This window comes from Bombina bombina, chromosome 5 (genome assembly GCF_027579735.1).
Source record: "Bombina bombina isolate aBomBom1 chromosome 5, aBomBom1.pri, whole genome shotgun sequence".
Classification (NCBI taxonomy): Eukaryota; Metazoa; Chordata; class Amphibia; order Anura; family Bombinatoridae; genus Bombina; species Bombina bombina.
The window spans coordinates 710,802,120-710,817,254 of record NC_069503.1 but is presented as its reverse complement, the minus strand read 5'-3'; positions in this window follow the sequence as shown (position 1 = coordinate 710,817,254).

Sequence of the window (15,135 nt, the reverse complement as noted above, 5' to 3'; positions counted from 1 at the left end):
AGATTAGGGGTTAATGAGTATATATAGACTCGGGGTTCATGTTAGGGTGTTAGGTGCAGACTTAGAAAGTGTTTCCCCATAGGAAACAATGGGGCTGCGTTGGGAGCTTAACGCTGCTTTTTTGCAGGTGTTAGGTTTTTTTTCATCCCAAACTGCCCCATTGTTTCCTATGGGGGAATCGTGCACAAGCACGTTTTGCCAGCTTACCGCTACCGTAAACAATGCTGGTATTGAGGGTTGAAGTGGCGGTACATTCGGCTCAACGCACCCTTTTTGGAGCCTAACGCGGCCCTTCAGACAACTCTAAATACCAGCGTTGTCTTAAGGGTGCGTTGGGAAAAAAAGCTGCGTTAGCTACGCGGGTCTTTACCGACAAAACTCTAAATCTAGCCGATTATTTACACATTATTTGATGTTTAACTTTGTGAATTTAATGTATTTTTGAAAATATACAAAGATTTCAAATCTAATGACTGCAACGTTCCAAAAAAGTTGAGACAGGAGCAATTTAGGACTGATTGCGATGTGACAAGTTGAAATAAGAAGGTGATGTGAAACTGGTGAGGCAATCATGTAATCATAGTATATACGGAACATCCAACAAAAGGCCTAATCCTTCAAGAGCAAGGATGGGTTGAGGCTCGCCAATCTTCCAACAGATGCGTCAGCGAATAATCCAACCTTTTGAGAACAACATTCCCCAAAGACAAATCAGTAGGATTTCTGGCATTTCACCTTCTACAGTGCACAATATAAATAAAAGATTCAAGGAATCCAGTTGAATCTCGATGCGTAAAGGGCAAGGCCAAAAACCACTTCTGAATGCGTGTGATCTCCAATCCCTCAGAAGTAACTGTCTCAACAACGTCATGAGTCTGTAATAGATATCCTGACATGGGCTCAGGAATACTGTAATAAACCTTTGTCAGTCAACACCATTCGCCGCTGCATCCACAGACTTTACTATGCAAAGCAGAAGCCATAAATCAACACTGTCCAGAAGCGCCGCCGACTTCTCTGGGCTCGGTCTCATCTGAGATGGACAATAGCAAAGTGGAATTGTGTTTTGTGGTTTGATGAGTCAACATTTAAAAAACATTTTTGGAAAAAAAAAGCTGTCATGTTCTCTGGGCCAAAGAGGAAAAGGACCATCCAAGCTGTTATAAGTGTCATGTCCAAAAGCCAGTGCTTGTCAAGGTGTGGGGGTGTATCAGTACCCATGGCATGGGTAACTTGCACATCTGGGAGGGCACAATTAATGCAGAAAGATATGTATACATTTTGGAGCAACATATGCTGCCATCCAGACATTGGGGCCAATTTATCATTGTGCTGGCAGACATGATACTCTGTCAGCATTTATCATTGCACAAGCATTTCTCGTGAAATGCTTGTGCAATGCCGCCCCCTGCACATTCGCGGCCAATTGGCCACTAGCATCTGATCAGGATGATTGCTGTCCGCTGCCTGACACTACAGGGGTAGATTGCAGCATCTGCTACTTTATAAATCAACCCCATTGTCTTTTCTTAGGGACATCCCTGCATTTTCCAGCAGGACAACTCCAAAGAACATTCTGCCAGGACTACAAGTGCATGATTGCGTAAGCAGAGAGTGCGGGTGCTAGCATGGCATTTCTGCAGTTCTGACCTGTCTCCAATAGAGAACGTGTGGCAGATTATGAAGCATAAAATAAGGCAACGAAGGGCCCGTACAGTTGCGCAGCTGAAGACATGCATAAGACATTCACCAGAAATGCTTGTGCAATGTAAAATACAAACAGTGTCTGCATTTATCAAGGTCGAGTGGACATGATTCGCTATAGTGAATCATCTCCGCTCGACCTTTGGTAAATCCCCAAGCTCTCTTTGAGGAGTGATTTATGTCTTACAAATATTAGGGACCTGTTGAGGAATAGAGTGGACATTTACCTATATAGGCCCTCAAATGTACAGTCTTTTGCTGAAGTCCTCACAGCCATCTCTGTTATTATGACATGCCCTGACCTTGTTGTAATTGTAAAGGTAATCAGAGAACAGAACATTATCTAAACAAGAACATGCTTGCAAATATTGCTACAAATAACTGATAATAATAATATATCTACTTTTGATGATATTTTTGCCTATTTTAGCTACATTTTGAAAAGAACAGGTTTGCACTATGAGCAATAGGTTTTCAAATTAACATGGAGTAGTGTGGGAAGAGATGGAGGGAAGGATGTAATATGAGAAGTGTTGAAGGTATCCTGCTTCCTCGACCACCATTGCTAGAGTGGACCAGTTTTCTATCTTTTGCCTATGTTAGTGAGGAGCTTTTCATCCTCCTGTCTTATATGACCTAGCTGGCTCTCTACCTCCTTACAAAACACTGAGAGATAGTATCCCACATTTTTATAACTTTTACTACAATATCTCAGGCTCATATATGTTGCATGAGAGTTAAGACAAGTTATTTGCAAGGAATGAGTTATATCTTACATATTATAGAGACCCAATTCCTTCTGTTGAGGCATAGCTGTATATTTATTATACCCCAGGTAGATACATATATATATATATATATATATATATATATATATATATATATATATATATATATATATATATATATATAAAAAGAGATGTAGAGAAGACAAGCAATGCCTGGAGTGCAACAGACAAAATTGTAGGAGCAAAAGAAGAGTGCACTCACCAGGACTTTTCAAAAATGTATTTCCTAATATGTGACATATTAGAAAATAAATCTTTTAAAAATCCTGGTGAGTGCACTCTTCTTTTGCTTGACAAAGGGGGAGACCCCGAAACGTTATAGTTCATTAAATATCATTGAGGTGTTTATGTTAAGTCCTACGAGTGCGGTCTCAATTTTTTGCTGTTTTGTGTACATATATGTACCGCACCTGTGCATAAAGTTTTGAACGAGAGTGCTTGGTGACCAGGATTGTGATTATATATATAATTTTATAAATCGTTCAGAAACTGGAATAACCAGAAATGTTTATTTTGAATTGTTCTCTCAAGGATTTTAGAAGCTTTGCTTCATCAATTACCAATATTCTGAGAAATATATGTGTCTTTATTAGTACAATTTTCTGGGTAACTCTTCAAAAATTATTGATCTCTACAAACTGCCCTTTTCTAATATAATAGCTGAAACCATGCTTGTTAGTATTAATAACTAAACAATAATGCTGATGCCCAAGCTTATGCAAAAAGTAAACAAAAACCTGAGGGGGGGGGGGGGAATGGCAATTCACATATGTTAGACAATGCTTAAATGGACAGTGTAGTGTAAAAATTCTCTCCCCTTTAATTTGTTCCCAGATATCCTATTCACTTGCTGCAGTGTTTAAAAATGTTTACAAGCTGTTCTTTATCTTTATTTTGGCATTTGAAATAGCGGCTTTTATCTTTAGTACCCCTATTTATACTGAAAATTTCAATAATTAAGTATTGGCTATATAAAAGTTGTGTAAACAGCCAGCAGAAGAAAATACACTCCCATTGGGGTTAGGAGAGATAAGTTATACAATATTAATTTCCATTTGTTCTCTAAGTACTGGGCTTTGGTATATAGACATAGAGAGATAAGATAAGGAAGCATTGGTGTGTAAAAAAAAAGTGATAAAACGTTTCCTTCAAGCTCAGACCATTTTAATGGGTTGTGGGGACAAAGAACAAAACCAGCTATTTAATTTAAAAAAATAAATCTAAAGGGTCAATTTCGCATACATTTTATACATTTTTACACTTATACAATTTTACAGTACACTGTCCCTTGAACTTAATATGTAAGTAGCAGTAAGAAAGCAGCACTACATGACAAAGTCAAACACCCAGGATAAAAATGAAATCAAAATAATCAGAAAAATATATTTATTTATTTTAATAATAACAATAACTATGACAAATTTAAAATGACTCTAAATGGCTTCACTTTTAAATTGGACTGACAAATGATAGTCCAGGATAGAGAAAACAACTTCCCTATATGTTAACAACCATGTAACATATGGTTGCTGATTTTGCCATTGATAGAGAATATTTACTTTGTCAGCGTAAGGTTGCTCTGTTCTACATTTTGTGCACAGTTCATTATACTTTAGTTCAATACACTAACTGCACAACTAGCTATTCTCTTCTGAGCAAGGCAAGGGGAAAATTTAAACTATAACACATGCATAAAACATTTTACTAATTGAAAACAAAGTTCAAATGTGTTAATATAATCAATATTTAGCATATTTCATTATAGTTTTAAGTTACTCATCACTCTGTCTGTGACTTTCAAGAATAAAAAAAGTCAGTAATAATATGGTGCTATTTAATGATACATAAAATGTAGTGAAATTATGGGGATCTAAAACCAAGTTAAATAATTGATGACAATGATGATGATTGTATTAATTTATTTGGTTAAGTACTTTATTGAGACAGGTTATGAAGTATTGATTTCTTTTTGCTCAGATTAAAAATTATTTAATAAATAGTTTTTTTTTTTTTAGAAAACAGGTGGAATGTAAAATTTTAATTTGATATATATTACAAACTAATGTGTGGCTTTCTGTATCTATATCTACACACAAAGACACACATATATACACACATCCACATACACAGGCACACACACAGACACACACACACATTCACACACACATACACACACACATACAGAAACACACATTCACACACACACACACACACACATTCACACACGTACACAGACACATGCATGCACACACATACACACATGCACACACACACACACATACGCAGACACACACACATGCATGCACACACACATACATATGTATTTAAACACATTTTGTATACAGATGTTGAAATGTAAATTCCTGGTACTGAGGTTATTCTCAGAAAGTTTCCAGCAACACAATAACCTCAGTACCAGTGATTTACATATCATACACTGTTTCCAAAACTTGTTTGAATATTTGCATTCTGTGAGAGGGGGTGGAAGACTTCTCACATTACAAAGGCTGATAAAAGTAATTGACTGTGAGCCATCAAGGGACAGTGTACCATAAAACTGTGTTTGCAATTATTTGTTATACCAGCAGAAGGGTATAAAATGTATGAGAAATTACTCATTTATGTTATTTTTTATATACAAAATAGCTGGTGTTGTTCTTTGACACCAAAACCCATATGAATTGGCTGAGCTTGCAAAGAAATCAGATTTCCTCATTTTATCACATTCTATACACATACATGCTTCCTTATCTGATCTTTGTCTGTATACCAAAGCCTAATACTTAAAGAGAACATTTGGATATTAACATGTTATTACTTATCTCTCCTACCTCTTAGTGGGGGTGTAATTTCTTCTGCTAGCTATGTTTACACAGCTTTTCTATAATCAATGCTTAAAGGGACACTCAATCAAAATTAAACTTTCATTATTCAGATAGAGCATGCCATATTAAACAACTTTCCAATTTACTTCCATTAACTAAGTGTGCACAGTCTTTTTATATTTAAACTTTTTCAGTCACCAGCTGCTATTGAGCATGTGCAAGAATAAGTGTGTATGCATTTGTGAATGGCTCATGGCTGTCACATGGTACAGGGGTAGTGAAAAAAGACATAACTTTTAAAATTGTCAGAAAAAAAATCTACTGAAATGTACAATGTCTCTTTTTCGAACTATTCAACACTTATAAAAGAAAGAGATATCACACACAAACATATATTTATAAACTTTTATAAATGTAAATGCATAAATACACACACATATATAAATTCATTGAAATTATGGTGGAGATAAAAGTCTGAGATTAAACTCCTCCATGTCTCAAAAGTAAATCAATAAAAATTGTTGCATAGGAAATTAGAACATCTATTGCATATATACAGTATATATACATTAAATGTGCTACTTTCCTATGCAACAATGTTTATTGATATATATATATATATATATATATATATATATATATATATATATATATATATATATATATCCAATGTGTATCTGCACTCACAATTCAAAGATAGTCAGCAACCAGGGTGCTTAGTCGAAATTTCAATAAGTATCAACAAGTAAGGACTGCACTCGCTGGATTCAGTTAAAATAATAACTTATTTAGTCAATGGTGACATTTCAGGGTACGCAGACCCCTTCCTCAGACCCAACACAGTGCACATGAAACAAAGTGACTTTAAACACAAATAAACCCCTCCCATCTTACATTCCAAGAAATTGCTCCAAAACCGTATCCATGGAGACCAGGTAGTTACCTGGCAACCATATTACACAAACAATTAAGACATTCAATAACAGTGGTGTGATTAATATTTCCTAACTGTTAATAAGACAAAAGAAACGCAAGTGACACAAGTGTGTCAACACCTATGTGTATAGAAACTGTGAAGACATCATGCTTAATATATACTTTAAAATTCAGTATATCAAATCATATACAATATAGGCAAAATCATTTGAATAAATATATAAACCCCTCTGCAACAACGTAGCTTATATGTTCAGGTTTACACACTAATCAGTGTATTATTTGGCACCAAATATTGTTAGACTGTTTAGACAAATAATTCCGGTTTGCGTGGCTAAATACAATTATTGCAAAGATGAGGTCCACATTTAATGTTAGAAAGAATAAATGTTACCATTTAATATATACAATGAGCAAAATATAGTCAATCTAAGATAGGCATTGATCTAACAGGGGCTTGGTGTTTGACATTTTCGTCCCAAATCTGTCCTGCTATAATCACACATACGGTGTACACGGTAAATGTTGGGCTCCAACACATAACTTATGAAATACGCTTGCAATATTAGGACACCACGTTAGCACTACATAGCACACAACATTGAGGAGCGTAAACAGTATTGACAACCACGCTCTGACAGGTACGATCTTAGTATGCAAATTAGCCACGCTATTACGGAGTCAAGCTGCAAAGCCCGATGACGTCACGATATGCTAATGAGCCATGCGGTTGACTAAACAAGCCGTTGATTGGCTGAGTCTGTAACTTGCGCCCAACTGACACACTGCAGACTCTATGAACAGCGCAGCAGCTGGGGATTGATTAGCAGCAATTCATATATACAGTATGCTAATAGTAGTAGCTAATATTATATTTAATCCGGTATGACCATTCCATTAATCCCTAACTCGCTGATCAAAAGGTTAAATGCTCATTGTATATATTAAATGGTAACAAAAACAAAAACGTGAAACTGACCTAGAGCTACATACTGTGTACTTATCCAAATATTACAAAATGAATAAAATACCAAGGGGCTTCAGTATTAAAAACCAGCCAACTATTGGACGCAGCAACAAGAACTTCTGCCTGAAGTGGTGCCAAATACTTAATAAATGTTCAATGGACTTAATACTCTTAGTAATTGAAGAATGCACCAACATTTTAATTACAGTAAGGAATGAACTGAAAGACTTTAACACCAATAAGATACAGATCCTCAGAGAGGACCACAGCGATACATGGCTGGATAAGATTACCAAGCAAGTTAATGACTACAAAAGGGAACTCATGGCTTTTAAAAATCAGAAGCTAACCACGGTGGATACGGACTACAAAGAAAAAAGAATTTACTATTGGCTTTATAGCAACACACAGAGTGGCTCACAGCGACAAAGAAGACAGCGAAACTACAGATCACGGTTCCTGAACACTGTCGATAGCAGCTCGGGCTCAGACACTGAAGGTGGATATATTCAGCAACAACACCAGGACCAGGACCCAAGCACAACCAACTCCCCTTTTTTAGGGGTGACAACCAGATCAGGAAACACAAGAGGCTGAGGCCGCACCGGAGGAGGGGGAACTATTGCGGGCGGGAGACCACCACTACCGCAAAGACGATAAACCCAGACATAGTGATCAATATTAGCAATAAGATGCTGACCAAAGATGAGATTAGCCTACTTAATAAAGGATTGACTTTTATTCCCACATTCAAGGATGATAATTTTGACACCTTCCTAGATATTAACAGATTTCAGAGAAACCTCAAACTTAAAGAATACTTTGTAAATACTGACAATAAAACAGAGATGAAGAAATTTAAACCAAGGAGCAAGTTTGAACCTATAAACAGCGGACCAAGCATTAAAACATACGCTAGACTAATCACTGACAAGCCTTAAAGTCTCTAGCTACTGACCCAAGCATCGTGATATGCCCTGTGGATAAAGGTGGGGCAATTGTTATAATGGAATACAACCAATACAGAGATGAAGTCCTTAAGCAACTCAGTGATGTTACAACTTACAAGAAACTAACATGGGACCCAGCCAAAACCTTCAAGAAAGAGATTGATAGTCTAATACAAGAGGTGGTGAATAACGATTGGATTAATGAAGATGAAGCTAATTTTCTCACCACAACATATCCAATACATCCAATTCTCTACATGTTACCCAAAATACATAAAAACCAGCAGAACCCGCCTGGTAGGCCGATAGTATCAGCGAGAGGTTCCTTACTCCAGCCCTTAGCCCAATTCACCGACTCTATTCTACAACCACTTGTGAAGGGCATGGACTCCTATATCAGAGACTCCAGTGATTTGATCACACTACTAAATACTTTGGAGGACATCAACAGCAATAATATATTGGTGACAATGGATGTAAGGAGCCTCTATACAGTCATCCCACACAGAGAGGGGATTAAGGCGATAGAAAGTACATTGAACCATCATCCATACATTGGACCACCAATAAACTTTATACTCAGCCTTCTGGAGAAATGCCTAAAACTCAACTATTTTAGATTCGAAAAATACTTCTATCAACAACTCATGGGGACTGCCATGGGTTCGAATGTGGCCCCTTCATATGCTAACCTCTTTATGGAGCAATACGAAAAGGAGACAATGGGGGTATACAGCTACAATGACATCATATGCTACAAGAGGTACATAGATGACGTATTCCTTATCTGGCGGTGTGAAGAAGAAGCTTTGACAAACTGGGTGAATGAACTAAACAACAAAGACTCCCTGATAAGATTCAAACTTAAATATGACTACCAACAGATTGACTTTCTAGATTTGAGGATCTACAAAAATCAAGATAAGTTATATACTACACTATATTCAAAAACAACTGTTAGAAACTCACTTCTGGAAGCAACAAGTAATCACCCACCCAATACACGCAAGGCCATCATTAAATCACAAATGATGAGGGTTGTCAGAAACAACACTGAATTAACAAATAGAGAACAGCAATTGGAACTTATGGCAAACAAGTTTCTACAACGCGGCTACAAAAATAGCCTGATCAAGGAAGTTATTGAGGAAATTAAAACTGGTGAGACTCTAAATAAACCAAGGGATGACAAGAAAACACGAATGATCTTTACCACTACCTAGAATAATGGAAAGAATAAACTAGCCAGCAACATCAGAGAAAGATGGGAAATTCTGGAATCTGACAAATCTCTTCCATTCTGTGTAATGGATCCCCCTATCATGGGATATAAGCATGCATGGAGCCTAAGAGACCATTTGATGCTGACTGATCCACAACACTGTTATCAACAACAATGGCTGAAGACAAAAAGAACTGGCTGCTTTAGGTGCAGGGGCTGCACCACATGCAGTGGGATGATACCATGCAAAATATTCCGCCACCCACACACCAACAGAAAATACACCATTAAGCATTTCATTACCTGCACCACTAGCCATGTAATTTACCTTTTGAGCTGCTGCTGCGGACAATTCTATGTAGGTAAAACGATTGATAATGCCCGCCTACGTATGGCTAACCACAGATCAGCTATAAGAAGCACACTGGATAAAGGCACTGCTGAACAACCAGTAGCAAGGCACTTTTTGGAGGCAAATCACAAAGTAACAGACTTACGATTCATTCTAATAGATCATGTCCCCCCCTGAAGCGTGGAGACGATCAGGATAACAGATTGCTACAACTTGAAACACGATGGATATACAGATTGGGAACCTTACATCCACAAGGCCTGAATATGTCGAATGACTGGCACTGTTACCTTTAACCCATGGAACATGGGTAAGTACTGTTATGTTGATTGGCTTGGTAGCCTAGATCAGAGTACACAACCATGCCATAGTGGGGTATACGCTAGGTCTGACCCAATAAATCCCAGTCCTAACAATAACCATCAGTACACTAGTGACTGTCTTTGAACTACAAATTGAACTGAAGATGTGCCCAAATGGAGTGGGGTTAATCATGGGGACTGATCTCCTGTATTTGACTATATTTTTATCCATACTATTGATGTGTGCCTCCTGGTCGAAGTACTGGTTCAATACTAATTCAACTTCCAGTAACAATATACCAGATATGGATGATCATACGTAATTCTGGCAATATATACGGACTAACAGTCGTTTATGCTATTATATAATGTCATACTAATGATGGACTGCATATAATTGTGAAAAGTACTATGTTTACCATGATTGCCACTTGTGATGGGACAGACCAATGATTATCTATGAGGTCTATAACTAAATAAACCACTAGGTTGGGGAGGCACATGGCATATAACTTGCTTTACCTCTAACTCCCTATTCTTTAACTCAGAACACAATATTTTATATTAATATATGAGGATTAATATATGAGGTGCAATTATAATTATGATGGCATATCTTGCTAAGGCACTTAACCCATTTATCCAGAGTATCACGATGGAAAAACACTAAACAGGGATCAGTGATATTATATACCCCTTATAACATGTGCCATCTGACAGCACTGATAGACTTTTTATAAGAATATCGGCTATATACAATAACATGGAACACAGTATCAGTGATGGACCATTCCCTGCTGTCCCATATGATATCAAACTTAAACACACAGGGGTCCTAAACTAGTATTATTACATAAATACAGGTGACCAACAAACTAAGATAGGCATTGATCTAACAGGGGCTGGGTGTTTGACATTTTCATCCCAAATCTGTCCTGCTATAATCACACATACGGTGTACACGGTAAATGTTGGGCTCCAACACATAACTTATGAAATACGTTTGCAATATTAGGACACCACGTTAGCACTACATAGCACACAACACTGAGGAGCGTAAACAGTATTGACAACCACGCTCTGACAGGTACGATCTTAGTATGCAAATTAGCCATGCTATTACGGAGTCAAGCTGCAAAGCCCGATGACGTCACGGTATGCTAATGAGCCATGCGGTTGACTAAACAAGCCATTGATTGGCCGAGTCTGTAACTTGCGCCCAACTGACACACTGCAGACTCTATGAACAGCGCAGCAGCTGGGGATCGATTAGCAGCAATTCATATATACATGTTGTTGCAGAGGGGTTTATATATTTATTCAAATGATTTTGCCTATATTGTATATGATTTGATATACTGAATTTTAAAGTATAGATTAAGCATAATGTCTTCACAGTTTCTATACACATAGGTGTTGACACACTTGTGTCACTTGTGTTTCTTTTGTCTTATTAACAGTTAGGAAATATTAATCACACCACTGTTATTGAATGTCTTAATTGTTTGTGTAATATGGTTGCCAGGTAACTACCTGGTCTCCATGGATACGGTTTTGGCGCAATTTCTTGGAATGTAAGATGGGAGGGGTTTATTTGTGTTTAAAGTCACTTTGTTTCATGTGCACTGTGTTGGGTCTGAGGAAGGGGTCTGCGTACCCTGAAACGTCAACATTGACTAAATAAGTTATTATTTTAACTGAATCCAGCGAGTGCAGTCCTTAGTTGTTGATATATATATATATATATATATATATTATGGTTTAGAGAAGGGAGAAATGACTAGGAATGTAATCCTAGTTTTAAAAGACAGGGATTTCAGCACTCTTTTTGAAAAAATAAAGCTCATTAGACCATAGTACGTATTTAAACAGTGAATTTTGAATCCAATTGTGAACAGGGAAATCTTCCAACTGTATGTACACCACTCCCCAGATGATAAAGACACAGCACACTGTATCACATTCGTAGTAGGAAGTTAATAAGGAAACAATAGTTACTTATGTACATACTAGAGTTCGTATTCAAAACCTGACCGGTCAGGGGAACACAGCTCGTACAAAAAAATAAAAAAATAAAAATAAATAACAGACAGCCAAAGCTTAGTAGAAATAATATGTGATACCTTTATAGAACCTCTACACCCTGCTGCACACAGAACCCCTTGTAGAGAGGTATGTCCTGGGCAGGTATGAGAAAGTGGGATCTAAGAGGTCAAATAAGGGTACCATAAACAGAAGCAAGTCACAACTTTTTATCAGAGTCACAATATGGTATGCAGTGAATAGCGATTTTATATATAGTCAAGGAAGAAGGCCTTATTTTTAGACTCACTACACCCAACTGCTCACAGTACTCCAAACAAGGAGAGTATAATACTGGGCAGTACATAAAGTGGTAGTATTTACCAGGATCTAAGTGGTCTCTAAGTTAGGCTTCCTTGAATTTAACAATATGCATGTAAAAAGACATAAGTAACTATTGTTTCCTTATTAACTTCCTACTACGAATGTGATACAGTGTGCTGTGTCTTTATCATCTGGGGAGTGGTGTACATACAGTTGGAAGATTTCCCTGTTCACAATTGTATTAAAAATTCACTGTTTAAATACGTACTATGGTCTAATGAGCTTTATTTTTTCAAAAAGAGTGCTGAAATCCCTGTCTTTTAACAACTAGGATTACATTCCTAGTCATTTCTCCCTTCTCTAAACCATAAAAAACATTTTATAAGGGTCTGCACCACCACAATTTTTATGCTGACAAAACTAGGTGTGTTATTGTCAGTCTGTAACTTTACATAAGAGCTCTTGAACAGCAGTTGCGTCCCCTCTGATATATTTTTTCCTGTCTTTTTGTATACCTGGTATACCTGGGCCCAGGCCCTAAAACTTTATAAGGTTTCCAGAGTGGAGAACCCCCTTAGCTGTTTTTTTACCTTTTCAATTGTGAACATTTAGGGATTTTTCTGTGCTGTCTGTGCTAAGCTGCCCGGAGATTAAAGTTACAACATGGCTTTCATGCTGTCTGATGAAAATTGGGAAGCTGAACTTACAGCATCTCTATCTATATCAAACCTGGAAGAGATTCAGGATAAAAACAACACACCAGTAAATATCTATGGTGCCTTTAAAAACTATAAAAAATTACTGGTCAAACAAGTAAAACTCAGAGCTGAGACATCTAGTCTTGAGAATTATATAAAAACACAGATTATACCCAGAGGTCTAGGCCTTAGGCTAGACCCTGGGACAAATTTGAGAGAAGATGAAGGTGGGGAGGAATTTATGGAAGATTGGAATACCAGCCTTTCAGACTGTTCCATCATCCTCATGAATAAAATGGTGAAACGAAATAAAGAAAGACTAGAAAAAAACATAAATCAAGCTGAGGAGTCTCTGAAAGTAGTCAATATGTTTGAAACAAATTCAAACTTTGCTAAACTAAATGAGGAAATAAAAGAACAGATAGCAAGACTACAAACTGACATAAAACTGAGAAAAGGAAGAAAATTTTCCAGAGACAACGATGACTATAAAAATAACAAAGTTTATAGTTATCAATCAGCGAAAGGAGCTTACGACTCTGGTACAGACAGCTCTGATGTGGAAGTAGATCATTCCAGAGTTACCCTTGAAAATAAAAATTATTTTTTAGGGGAAGGAGGAGAGGCGGCAGGAAGAGAAGGAAGAGGGGGGACAAGTTCAAACTCAGAAGAGAGACGGTACCCCTCCAGGCAACGTCGCCAACAGGGCTACGATCAAACCCAGAGGAACTACTCCCAGGGCAGACCCCGACGCTTTCGCAGTCGCAGGGGATTCTAAATCAAACTTGCAAATTATAAATCTATCTACTTTTAAACTGGGTTTATCTCATATTGAGGTTCTTAAAAAAGGCCTATCGTTTTGCCCCACAAACACTCTTGATAAATTCAATTTTATCAAAGATCTTCATTTGTTTGCCAGATGGGTAGTCCTGTCTCAAATAATGAAAGGTAAGAGTAGACATCTAGTGGAAGATGTATCTCTTACCACGGAAGACAGTGCTCTAATCACAGATCTACAAGCATTGCTGGCTGAAAACGAAGGGAGTCAATATGATCCCTCACAAGCCCCAGATCAAAGTGGGTATAAAACGACTAAAACTAACTTTAAAGCTAAATCTAAATATATGCCACAATTATCGATGGTACCTGCTGTGAACATTTTTGTAAAGCAGGTAGAGAGAGAAGTGGCTGGCCTCTCTTTTACTGCACTAGTAAACGATAATCTAAGCAAGTCAGAAAGGAAAGCCCTTGGAGAATTGATGAGTGCAAAAGGTCTGATCATAAAACAGGCTGACAAGGGCGGCAATTTAGTCCTATGGGACGAAAACATGTATGTCCTTGAGGCAAAACGTCAACTTTTGGATAAAAGCCAATACCAAAGTTTAACCTTTAATCCTACCTCCTCTCTGCAGTTTTCCCTCTTTAACATTCTAAAGAAAGCAAAAGAAAATAAAACTATTACTGCAACAGAATTCAAATATTTATACCCAGAACACCCTGTGATGCCGGTCTTTTACTGTATCCCCAAGATACATAAAAACTCTAATAATCCTCCAGGCCGCCCAATAATTGCAGGTATAGGCAGCCTTACAGAAAACTTGGGGAACTATATTGATCATTTTTTAAGACCATTTTTGAATACCATGCCATCCTTTATCCTGGACACTGCAGACTTCCTCAGGAAAGTAGATGGATTGTCAGTCCCTCAGGAAGCATGGTTGGTATGTTTAGATGTTGAGGGCTTATACTCATCCATCCCACATGAAGTGGGAATAGAAGCGTGTAAACATTATCTCATGACAAGAGGCACAAATGTCCAAAACCACACAGATTTTGTGGTGGAATTGTTAACATTTGTGCTCTGTAACAACGTATTCATGTTTGATAATAAAATATACAAGCAGAAACGAAGTACTGCAATGGGTGCCACATGTGCCCCAAAAATTGAACAAGGAATGATTGTGACTGAAAACTTTCGGAAGAGTACTGCTACTAACAGCCTCCTCTTAGTCTCAAGTCACCACCCAACACACTTGATACGAGGT